Consider the following 13,004-nt stretch of genomic DNA (forward strand, 5'->3'; position numbering starts at 1 on the left):
AATGGGCAAAACGTATACAACTGTGTTCAGCAGGCAGTCCCGTTTTACTTCTGAAGCCTAGAAACCTTAACAACATTGAACAACTTGTTTTCTGAAGCCATCGGTACAGAACGCTCTCCCCAGCTTTTGTCACCTATAATTCTGATTACGATGTGCCGGGGATTTCAGATTGCCAGGACAGGCTTTGGCTTGAAGGAAGGAGAGGTGGCAGAAATGTACAGACTCCGGGATTTCCCTGGGGGCGAGGAGGAAGAGAGATGTCCCATGACAGGTGAGAAACCCCACGATGAGCTGCTTAATCTGGGAAGGTCTTGGTTCAAATTAAATCTTGGCTTACTTTCCACTGGTAGGTGGGTGGCGCTGTGGGTTAAACCACAGAGTGTAGGACTTGCCAATCAGAAGGTTGGCGGTTCAAATCCCTGCAACGGGGTGAGCTCCCATTGCCTGGTCCCTGCTCCTGCCAACCTAGCAGTTCAAAAGCACGTCAAGGTGCAAGTAGATAAATAGGTACTGCTCCAGCGGGAAGGTAAACAGCGTTTCCGTGCGCTGCTCTGGTTTGCCAAAAGCGGCTTAGTCATGCTGGCCACATGACCCGGAAGCTGTACGGCGGCTCCCTCGGCCAATAAAGCAAGATGAGCGCCGCAACCCCAGAGTCGGTCACGACTGGACCTAATGGTCAGGGGTCCCTTTACCTTTACTTTTCACTGCCGAGGGATCTTAACACCTTTTGTTCATTTAGTAAATATTTCCTACCAGACCATTAAAGGATTAATGGGTGGGTGATGGAGGCAGTTGTCCTCCTGAGTGAATCACAGTTGCAAGTTCCCCACCTTTCTTAGTTTCTACCGTTTTAAAAAAAGAGAGTAACATTTGTACTACTAGGTTTCTAGCATTTGTGGAACCTGGGATATACGGCAAAATGGCAGAGGGTCGGACTACATGGACTTTTGAGTCTCTCCCAACTTTACGGGCTCTATTCTTTTCATGCTGTGTTTGTGGGATTCTAGTGTGGTCCACCTTTTAGTGCTTAAATTTACCTGCTCTATCTCTCTCCCCCCGCAACATTAAAAAATCCTATGGATACCCATTAAAGGGTTAGTCTCTGTATAAGATACAGATTTAAAAAGATGGTGAAGGGCACACACAGAAGTGTGGTGAATTTCACTGGGGTGTGAAATTGGGATGGAATATGGGCTTAAAAAATCATGGCTAATGTGAGAGAAAATGCTCTGAACAGTTGGCAAATCACAACTCTGGAATTATGGTGTATACTGCAGGTTCCCATGTGGGATGTGTGGATTATGGTTCTTACTTCCACATGTGGTGGGCATGTCCCATCATTAGGGATAGATGAATCTGTTAATTCACTTTCTCTCCATTGTTCATTGTTCAGATCTAAAATCCAGTGCTTTCTGCAGAAATGTCTGATTTATTTATTTTTATCCTCAACAAAATTTGTCGGCGTTTTAATGCAAATTTCTCCCAAGATAACATTTTCATGTCGTTGGGGGTAAGCAAAAATGGCTGCTAAACACCGCAGAATGGTGGGAGTTCCAGGGCATTGCATTGTAGGGAAACAAAGGTGATGATCAGGGCCCACTGGGTAGCTGTTTGCTGAAACCAATAGAAACTGGTCCGTTTGGGCAAATGGGACACTGCCCCACCAACCCCCAGTCTGGCCTCAAACAGCCTCTGCCTGCCTGCCTTCTCACAACCAGCCCAGAGGGTGGCACTTGCTCTGGCAGCTTCCATGTTGTCTTAGCAGAACACAGCTGGGAAGGGGATAGGGACAATTACCATCTGCCTTTCATTGGCTCTGGCGCCACCTACTGTTGGTCTCCCTGCCTTTCACCCAACAGTCACCAATAGGCACCATCCATGGCTAGCTGAAAGTCGACTCAGTGGGCTAAACATTCTCTTGCTCCATAACAGTCATGGGAAGAGGAGCAGAAATACTACAACTGACAATGGAATGGACTCCCAAGAGAGGTGGTGGACTCTCTTTTACTAGCTGAGATGCCTTTCCCCCAGTTTACTTTCAAAGCTATGATATTAGCGGGAAAGGCAACAATAGCTTTAGGTTGGAAAGATAGAGAAAAATGGACAGTAGAGGCATGGAATAGTTATTTGTTTGAACTTATTCAGCTGGACATTGTCGCAGTAACGTCACAGGAAACAACGTGGAAGGTCAAGTCCACCATGATAAGGAACAGATGGAACTCCTATCTTTAATGGATAGAAACTACTGGAACAAAAGACGTTAGGTGGAAACTAAAGACGCTATGCCCGTGGCTGAGGATAATTGTGGTTCGAGGACCCGACCCCCGCAATGTGGAATGAATACACAAGGACACGTGATATAAGGTTAATGGGCAAGAAAAGGCCACAACTTTATTGATTACAGCAGTGATAAGGTATTGGCTTAGGCATTGGATGTCTAAAACAAGGGGGTTTATTCACCAGTAGGTGGACCTGTTGATGCTAATCCAACTATAGGCTCTCCCCTGATGTCACTGAGGGTCGTGCCATGGCCTCCCGCCAAGCAGGCATCGGACACAATACACGACCGCCGGATTCCTTTAACGGAATACCCAAAAATTGAAGGCATAGGCGATGGCCACCCCTAGCTCTTTGACACACCACAACACATTATTCCAATGCCTAACCTACCCACCAATACCACGAAAGTTGTGACAATTGCTACGAGGTAGGCGAAAAAACCAAAAAGCCTAATGCCAAATGGAAAAATTCCTACCAGGCCCCCTGGACAACCAGGGCGACCAACCTAAGGTCCATAGCAAGGCCAAGGAACTAAGACCCTGAGCTTGAAGGGAGTGGAGGGTGGGTGACTCGCGACGAGACGATGGAGAGGAGAATGAGGCCGAGGAGGGGCTGGCGCCGCAGCACATAGGCTGCTGAACACGCCCCCTCGGAGGCACCTGGTTGGGTGCCTGCCGATGGGCATGGGCGCCAGCCAGGTGAGTGGGGGAGGCAGGGGGCTACCGCCCCCTGCTAGGGGCGGAGCTCAGGCTCCCACCCACAACCACTCCCCTCTCTTCTAGGGAGGAGAGTCTTTGTTTGAACCCTTCCAGTGGATAGAGGATGGGGGGGACAGAGGGAAGGAAAAATTGTATGGGAAATTAAAAAATTGGAAGGAGATAATATAATGTATGTAAAAATCCCGAAATAATAACAACAACAACAACAACAACAACAACAACAACAACAACAATAATAAAAATACTAGCTGAGATGCCTGCATTGCGGGTGTTGGGGGCCTAGATGAGCCTTGGGATCCCTTCCAAATCTATGATTCTAGGTTTTCAAGCAGGGGTTGGATGGCCAGCTGTCATGGATGCTTTAGTTGAGATTTCTACATTGCAGGGCTTTGGAGCAGGTGACCCCCAGGGTCCAACTCTATGATTCTATGAAACTCAAGGCATTGCTGACAACAAGCTGGTTGTCTGGGCCACCTTTTCTCTGGGTGGTTCCATCTTTGGGGAGAGGTTTGCAAAATATCAAACTTAATAATAATTTATTATTTATACACCATCCACCTGGCTGGGTTTCCCCAGCCACTCTGGGCGGCTCACAAAGGAATATTAAAAATACAATCAAACATTAAAAACATCCCTAAACAGGGCTGCCTTCAGATGTCTTCTAAAAGTCAGGTAGTTTATTTCCTTGACATCTGGTGGTAGGACGTTTCACAGGGCGGGTGCCACTACCGAGAAGGCCCTCTGCCTGGTTCCCTGAAACCTCACTTCTCGCAGGGAGGGAACCACCAGAAGGCTCTTGGAGCTGGACCTCAGTATCCGGGCAGAACAATGGGGGTGGACACGCTCTTTTGGGTATACTGGGCCGAGGCCGTTTAGGGCTCTAAAGGTCAGCACCAACACTTTGAATTGTGCCTGGAAACATACTGGAGCCAATGTAGGTCTTTCAGGACCGGTGTTATATGGTCTCGGCGGCCACTTCCAGTCACCAGTCTAGCTAGCTGTCACATTCTTAAGGCCTCCAGCTCTTTGCCATCTGAGTTTTGGGGAGCTAGTGGAGATGCAGAACTTCTCCCTCACTGTCAAAACAAAATAAAAAAATTCCTTCCAGTAGCACCTTAAAGACCAACTAAGTTAGTTGGTCTTTAAGGTGCTACTGGAAAGAATTTTTTTATTTTGTTTTGACTATGGCAGACCAGCACGGCTACCTGTCTGTAACTTCTCCCTCACTGGTGGGCATCAGCTCAAATATTGCCTTGGAATTAGAATATTTCTTCAGTTCAGTTGTTTTCCAGATATATTTCCCAGTACTCTTTTAAGAAGAAGAAGAAGAAGAAGAAGAAGAAGAAGAAGAAGAAGAAGAAGAAGAAGAAGAAGAAGAAGAAGAAAGGGTTTCATTTTCTGGACTCAGGGATTTGCGGTAACTTTTGCTCTGACCCTAAATGTCCCTCGAGTCTTGGAATACTCTTGCTATGGGCAAAACTGAATGTATGATGTGCCGGAACTTGTCCTGTATTGTCAGTGGAATAAAGCAGCTCTAATTAATATTCGCGAGGCACCAGCTCAGAGTCTACTGCAATTTAGCATTAGCCTGAATGCTAAATTAGCTTTGGATGCTAATGGCTGGTGCGGGAGGTTGTTGTAATAAGACACAGATGTTATTAGCACAGGAGCGTTAGTGATCTTCTACCAGTGTGCATAGATACTCTTAAATATCTCCTATTCTTCTGTCAATCTCCTGGGGATTCCTCAAAACTGTTTCAGCAGCTGGATGTGTTGTTGGACCAGCTCCCATCACCCATGCTTAGTGGGACTAGGGATGAGGGAGAAATTCAATTTTGTTTGCATTTTCATAGCATTGTAGAATTGGAGGTACCCTAAGCAACGTAGGAAATCAACCCCCTGCAACGTCGGAAATCGAACTTATTCACATTTTCTCAAACCAAGATGCAAACTGCAACACACACCTATTCTTTGACATTTGAAAATTTCCAAATTTTGCTATGCAGTTTTCTAACCAAGCACTGAATTGTACTCAACTCAGTGCTTTTCGGGATAGACCCAATTGCAATTCCAGGACCAAGTCAGTCACACTTATTAATTTCAATGATTCAGATCTGAGTAGGACTAAAATACCATACAGCAATGCATTATATAGGAGAAATTGCATATGTCTAAATGTCGTTGTGTAAGGGACGCGGGTGGCACTGTGGGTTAAACCACAGAGCCTAGGACTTGCCGATCAGAAGGTCGGCGGTTCGAATCCCCGTGACGGAGTGAGCTCCCATTGTTCGGTCCCTGCTCCTGCCAACCTAGCAGTTCGAAAGCACGTCAAAGTGCAAGTAGATAAATAGGTACCGCTCCTGCGGGAAGGTAAACAGTGTTTCCGTGCGCTGCTCTGGTTCGCCAGAAGCGGCTTAGTGATGTTGGCTACGTGACCCGGAAGCTGTACGCTGGCTCCCTTGGCCAATAAAGCGAGATGAGCGCCACAACCCCAGAGTCGGTCACGACTGGACCTAATGATCAGGGGTCCCTTTACCTTTAAATGTTGTTGTACCCCACCCCAAAAAAACTGTGCTTATTCGGAGAAATTCACATTAAGATATTATGAATTTTCGTGAGGATTTTTTTTTTGAAAAAAAAGTTTACAAGTAGCTTCAGAAATTTGGACAGCTGAATCCATGTTTGGACAAAAAAGTGAAATTTAGATATTTGCCCATCCTTAGCTGGGACACATTGGAAGTGAACCCTAGCAACTTCTAGATGGTGACAGATTAGCAGAGGTGGGCAGAAATTCAAGTGGTGTCTGCTGGCATATCTTTGAGTGACTGGTGGGTCACAGTAGGCATGTGTGTGTTTCAGGATCCTTCCCTATAATTTAACAATAGTGACAATGAAGAAAGCCTGCCGCTACCTAAACTTAGGCTATTAAAACCCTCTAATACATAGATTTGTGCTGAAAAATGCAGGACATCCCAGTATACAACTTGTGGTGTGCAATAAGTAACGGAATAGCTATTTATCACTGAGTGTTCCTTATTAGACCATCTGGGATTTCTCTCATACCCTCATATTCTGGCTAGTAGTAACAGAAAATTAAAAAGGAGATTTGAGTTGGATGAAATACCCATTGCTGATATTTTAGCCATTAAAAAAACAAAAACCAACATTTCCACAGATGTAAACAAACAAGATGAGATGATAATTATCTCCAGTTTCTTTTTAAATGGCTTTAGTGTTGCCTAATCTCCATTAACCTTTTCCCAGATTTTCCACACTGAGCATATGGTCCCCATCCCAATTTAATATTTTATGTCTCCTGACATATTCTTGGGCAAGGATTTGAGCCAATTTTGTCCTAAGAGAGCCTCTGATTGAAGTTGCTATGGAATAATATTATGTCCTTAGTCTAATCATGTTTTGAAGATGCTGTGATCCAGGTTCAGATGTGACAGGAATCTGTGGTTTGAGTAAATATAATACCACCATCGCCGCCTCCTATCCAGATGTGCATGGAAGGTAGAGGGGATCATGCAGGTTCACATTAATTACATCTCAAACACGGCATTCTGGATATTTTCAAATGTTTAGAAAGTTTCACTTTGGTGTATAATGTGACATTTCTCGGCTGCCTTTTTCAGTTTGTTGATAAATGCTATTTAGTAAAATCATTGACCTTGATATCTTTTATTATGTAGCAATGGTACTGGAAGTAATGTTTGTAGGGCACTTAAAATGATGTTGCATTAAAATTCAGGAGCTGCTCAGCCTGGCAAAAGGGCTCACATATGTGGCAGTAGTTCAGAAACAATCGCAGCAAGCAGAAGCTGGAGCAGGCAAAGAAGAAAAGTTAAAACATTTTTTTTAAAAAAAAACAGAACTAGTACCTGGAAACTCAACAGCTGGTTTGAACAGATCCATTTTTAATCTCAGAACTTTCTGCTTGCTTTGCTCTCAGCCTGTACACTGGTACCTCGGGTTACATATGCTTCAGGTAACATACCTGACAATACGCTTCAGGTTACAGACTTCCCTAACCCAGAAATAGTACCTCAGGTTAAGAATTTTGCCTCAGGATGAGAATAGATATCACACGGCGGCGGCAGCAGCAGGAGGCCCCATTAGCTAAAGTGGTCTTCAGGTTAAGAACAGACCTCCAGAACAAATTAAGTTCCTAACCCAAGGTACCACTGTAATCAAAGATCCAAAACATCCTGGAGGATGTGCTTTAAGGGTTCAGGAAATTCTTGTTCAGAAGATCATTGGAATATGGGCTGCTTCAGTCATTGATTATCTATCAGCAATGGCAAGGTCCTGACCCACTGCTTGGACAAATCATAATCCACAGGTTCTGAGTCTCATTTACACTTGATGAATGATACGGTTTAGATTTATGGTTACTGCTCTTGTGTGGCTTGAACCCACAGCAATATATTCATTACCAGGACCAGATTTAGGTTTGATGAGGCCCTAAGCTACTGAAGGTAATGGGGCCCTTTATATGTCCAGCTGTCCTTTGTCAACAACAAATTGTCGCTGTTTTTTTGTGTTGAATATATGTTATATGGTAACTTATGGACCTAATTTAGGCACCCTATATATAGAAATGAGCAAACCAGTGATATTTTAGGGAGCAGGCTAGCTGGCGGGGCCCATTACTTACATCATAGGAGCCTACACAACACAAAACACTGTTGCTGTATGTAGGTTTTATTTTATTTGTTTTTATCATATTTTGTTTTTTTTTATAAAAATAAATTTTTATTTGTTTTCCAAACACATAATTAAAACAAACAATAAACAAACTAAAAACATACAAACATATAAACATGTATAATTCCGTTATCTTGTTTTCATACACCTTATTTCTCCGACTTCCCCGTACCTCCCTTTTACTGCATCCTTATTTTTTACATTTCTTTAGCAACTCTCAATAATTAATTATTTAATTCACTTTCATTACAATCCTTTTTCTTTAACTTATTAGTTACAGCTGCAATTCTCTATTTCTTATTCCCTGACGTCTAGCACTCCTCAATTTTACAATAATTTTTAAGATATATCTTGAATTTCTTCCAGTCTTCTTCCACTGTCTCTTTCCCCTGGTCACGAATTCTGCCGGTCATCTCTGCCAGTCCCATATATTCAATCACCTTCGTCTGCCATTCTTCCAGAGTAGATAGTTCTTGTGTCTTCCAATACTTTGCGAGAAGAATTCTTGCTGCTGTAGTCGCATACATAAAAAACGTCCTATCCTTCTTTGACACCAACTGGCCGACCATACCCAGGAGAAAAGCCTCAGGTTTCTTAGAAAAAGTCCACTTTAGGACTTTCTTAATTTCATTATAGATCATTTCCCAAAAGGCCTTAATCCTCGGGCAGGTCCACCAAAGGTGATAAAAAGTACCTTCAGTCTCATTACACTTCCAGCATTTATTATTGGGCAGGTGGTAAATTTTTGCAAGCTTGGCTGGGGTCATGTACCACCTATAAATCATTTTCATTATGTTTTCTTTTAAGGCATTACATGCCGTAAATTTAACACCGGTGGTCCATAACTGTTCCCAGTCAGCAAACATAATGTCATGACCGATGTCTTGTGCCCATTTAATCATAGCTGATTTCACCGTTTCATCCTGTGTATTCCATTTCAACAGCAAATTATACATTCTTGACAAGTTCTTAGTATTGGGTTCTAACAATTCTGTTTCTAGTTTGGACCTCTCCTTCTGGAAGCCTATTTTCCTGTCCTGTTTAAATACCTCATTTATCTGATGATAATGCAACCAGTCTCGTACTTTAGACTTTAATTTCTCATAACTCTGTAATTTAACTTTTTCACCATCTTGTTCTAAAATTTCACAATATTTTGGCCATTTAGACTCCATATTAAGCTTTTTCACCTCTTTAGCTTCCATTGGTGACAACCACCTGGGAGTTTTACTTTCTAACAAATCTTTATACCGCATCCAAACATTGTATAATGCTTTTCTAACAATATGATTTTTAAAGCCCTTATGTACTTTTACCTTGTCATACCATATATATGCATGCCAACCAAATCTACTATCAAACGCTTCCAAATCCAAAATGTCTGTATTCTCAAGAAGCAGCCATTGTTTCAACCAGCAGAAAGCTGCCGATTCATAATAGAGTCTTAAGTCCGGCAGGGCAAACCCCCCCTCTTTCTTTTGCATCAGTTAAGATCTTATATTTTATTCTGGGCTTTTTGCCCTGCCAGACAAATTTAGATATGTCTTTCTGCCACTTCTTGAAACAGTCCATCTTGTCCAAAATCTGCAACATTTGGAATAAAAATAACATTCTAGGCAACACATTCATCTTAATAACAGCAATTCGGCCTAACAAGGAGAGTCTCAGCCTTGACCATATATCTAGATCTTTCTTTACCTCTGTCCAGCATTTATCATAATTGTCCTTAAATAAATTCACATTCTTAGATGTTAGATTTACCCCCAGGTATTTCACTTTTTTCGTTATCACTAAACCTGTTTCACTCTGAAACTTCTCTTTTTCAGCCATTGTAAGATTTTTCTCCAACACTTTCGTCTTCTGTTTGTTCAATTTAAATCCTGCCACTTGACCAAATATCTCAATTAGTTCTAATACTCTTTTGGTACTAGTGTCTGGCTGTTGCAAAGTCAATACTAGGTCATCTGCAAATGCCCTTAATTTGTAATGTCTAGCTCCGACCTGAACTCCTTTAACCAGCTGGTCCCCTCTAATCATATTTAACAAAACCTCCAGGACTGATATAAAAAGTAAAGGGGATATTGGCCATCCTTGTCGTGTACCTTTTTCTATAGATATTTCTTCTGTAACCACATTATTTACAATTAACTTTGCTCTTTGTTTAGAATATATCGCACCTATACCATTTTCGAAACCTTGGCCTACCCCCATTCCTTGGAGATTTTTCTTCATAAAACTCCAGCAAATATTGTCAAAAGCTTTCTCCGCGTCCACAAAAATTAAAACAGCCTTCCTATTAATGTCCACTTCTAACATTTCCAAAATATCTATAATGTTCCTCACATTATCTGATATATGTCTCCCCGGAAGAAAGCCAGCTTGGTCTTTATGAATCTCCCCTAACAACACTCTCTTTAATCTTTTTGCCAAAATGTCTGCAAAAATTTTGTAATCCACATTAAGTAATGATATGGGGCGGTAGTTTTTAACCTGGTTCTTTTCATTCTCAGTTTTCGGTATAAGTGAGATGAAAGCTTCTTTCCACGATTCGGGTGCCTTTTCCGCCTCTAAAATTTCATTACAAACTTCTTTCAATGGTTGTATTAGCCATTCCTTCAGCGCTTTATAATATCTGGCGGTCAAACCATCTGGTCCTGGAGATTTTCCCAATTGCATATTCTGGATGGCACCCTCTATCTCTTGTCCTGTTATTTTCTCATTCAAGATCGTTTTACTTTGCTCTGAAATTTTTGGCAGTCCATGCTTCTTAATAAATTCTTCTACTTCTTGTTCGTTAATTGGCCCTTGTGCATATAATTTCCTAAAAAAACTTTGAAAACAATTACTTATCTCGTTTGGTTTGGAGATGATTTTTCCGTCCACTTCTAAACTTGTCACAGTGTTCATTTTTTCCTCTTTTTCAGTTGCCATGATAGAAGTTTCCCACATTTATCCGCCGATTCAAATGTCTTTTGTCTCATTTGCTTTATTTTCCATTCTGTCTCTTGATTCATCAGTTCCATATATTGCTTCTGATAATACTTTATTTCTCTCAAAATCTCATGAGACTTTGGTTTAGACCTCAATTTCTTTTCACCTTCTTTCATCTTTTCCAAAAAAATTTCTTTCCTCTCATTCTGTTTTTTCCTCTTTATAGAATTCTGTTGTATTAGGAAACCTCGCATCACGGCCTTGCTTGCGCCCCAAATTATTCTTTTTTCCGTTTCTGTTCTTAAATTTATCTCATAGTAATCTTTCAGTGTTTTTTGGGCCTTCTTATAGATCTCTTCATCTCTGAATAGGGTGTCATTCATTCTCCATCTAAAGGATCCAGTTGATGTTAGTTTCATCTCCATCTTCACCGCGTTATGGTCGGAGCAAGTCTTTGGGCAGATTTCTACTTTTTTTATCCTTGGCGCCATACTACTAGTTACCCAAATTTGGTCAATTCTTGTCCATGTCATTTTTGCTTCAGAGAAAAAAGTTCCCTCTCTCTCAAGAGGGTTCCTTGTTCTCCAAATATCAATTAAGTCCATAGTTTCAGTCATCTCAAAGCCATAATGTAAAAAGATGACTGTCTCTGAGCTCATAAGAAATCAGAGCTCTTAACTGTGTCCCTCAGCCCCCTGACATTAAAAGTAAGAATATTAAGGTCATTAGCTACCATGCGTAAACATAGATATTACCACTCTTCATCAGAGAAAGCTTTGGCCATTCAGTTTGATAATCCATTTACATAAACAAGAGGAACTATATTTTGTGGATGTTGCATAGTCCATTTGCAGAATCTGAGATATGAGATGAAACGTTACAGGCCCATTTTTTTGCTGAGAAATTTGCCTTCTTTCCCCTTTCAGCTTTTCATTTCATGAAAAATCACTGCAGACATGCATACTTGCCACCCATCTGTGAGCAGTTGATGCTTTGCATTATTATGTCAGTTTTTGCACACACATATTCCTGAAAAATATGTAACTGCCAAGTATTGGACCAGCCCATGCAGTTCAGCAACTGACCTTTGAGAGTCATGTAAAATTATTAGAAGATCATCATAACAAACTGGTCGCAAACCAAGACATAGCTGGTAGAATTGCAGCAATAGTTGGAGGATTCTTCTGAAGTCTGTTATGTTTTAAAATGTAGCACCCTGCTTGTGGTTAACGCTTAGCTGGAATGAAATATTCAACGCAGCAATAGAGAAATTAAAATAATAATTTATTTGTCAGACAAATAAATGAGAGGCACAGTGGTATATGGTTACCAAGCTCTGGCCTGCCTCCTGCCATTATGGCCAGCACTTATATTTCCTTAACCCAGCCCCCTTGCTCCTCCTGTGGCTGCCTCTGTCCAATCAGCCTGGTTGAAATTCCTATTGGCTGTTTGCTAGAACCAATCACAAAAGATACACCCATTTCCTTTTGCCTTTTATGGAAAATAAAAAGCTATATATTCTTCTATCTATAAATGACAAATAAGTAGTCATATATCTTACATTTGTCTCAACAAGGAACCTTAATTACCAGCTCACCTCTTGCCCTCCTTGCCCTATTGCCCTCCAAAACAGATGGATATTAGTTTTAAATTTTTATCTTAAACAGATGTCAAGGATCTTGAGTTCACATCATCATTGAAAGATCTCCTTCTTTTGAAGGTCTTTAAACAAAGGCCTGACAACCATATGTGTGCTCTAATGATGTTTCCTGCTTGGCAGGGGGGCTGGGCTGGTGGCTGACTTAATTTCAGGATAGTTACAACTCATACAACTATATGAAATAAGAATCTAGCATAAGGATTTAACATTTCTTAGTTTCTAAATCCTTTGCATAATTACATTTAAGCCAATATATTTAATACATAACATAAATAACCTATTAAAAGGAAAAGAAATCTTAAAAGGATCTCAGTTTAAGAAAGAAACAACTTTAGAAAAAGACTTCCCAAAATACTCCCTCCCTTTCTGCCAGCCAGATGCTTTTTTCCATTTGCTCTTGACCTTTTAACCTTAGGAAAATATGGCTCAAGTTTAATGGGAGGCACATGGTTTTATTTTACTATTTATCAACTCTTAATTATGTTTTTCTCTGCTTTTTTATATTCTGTAATATGTAGGGTCAGTGTAACCTTGGCTCTCAGCCTGTAATTCCCTTTTTACGACTTTGAGAATTGTTTTCTGCTATAAATCAGGGGGCCCCCTTGTCCAGGAGGATAAACATCTTGCCAAAGTACTTAGGCAGCTGGTCTTCTGCCTGGCATGAAACATTTGTGAATTTTTAAGCTCATTTTAAAATACAGGCC

This window comes from Podarcis erhardii (assembly GCF_964252035.2).
Source record: "Podarcis erhardii genome assembly, chromosome: 7".
Classification (NCBI taxonomy): Eukaryota; Metazoa; Chordata; class Lepidosauria; order Squamata; family Lacertidae; genus Podarcis; species Podarcis erhardii.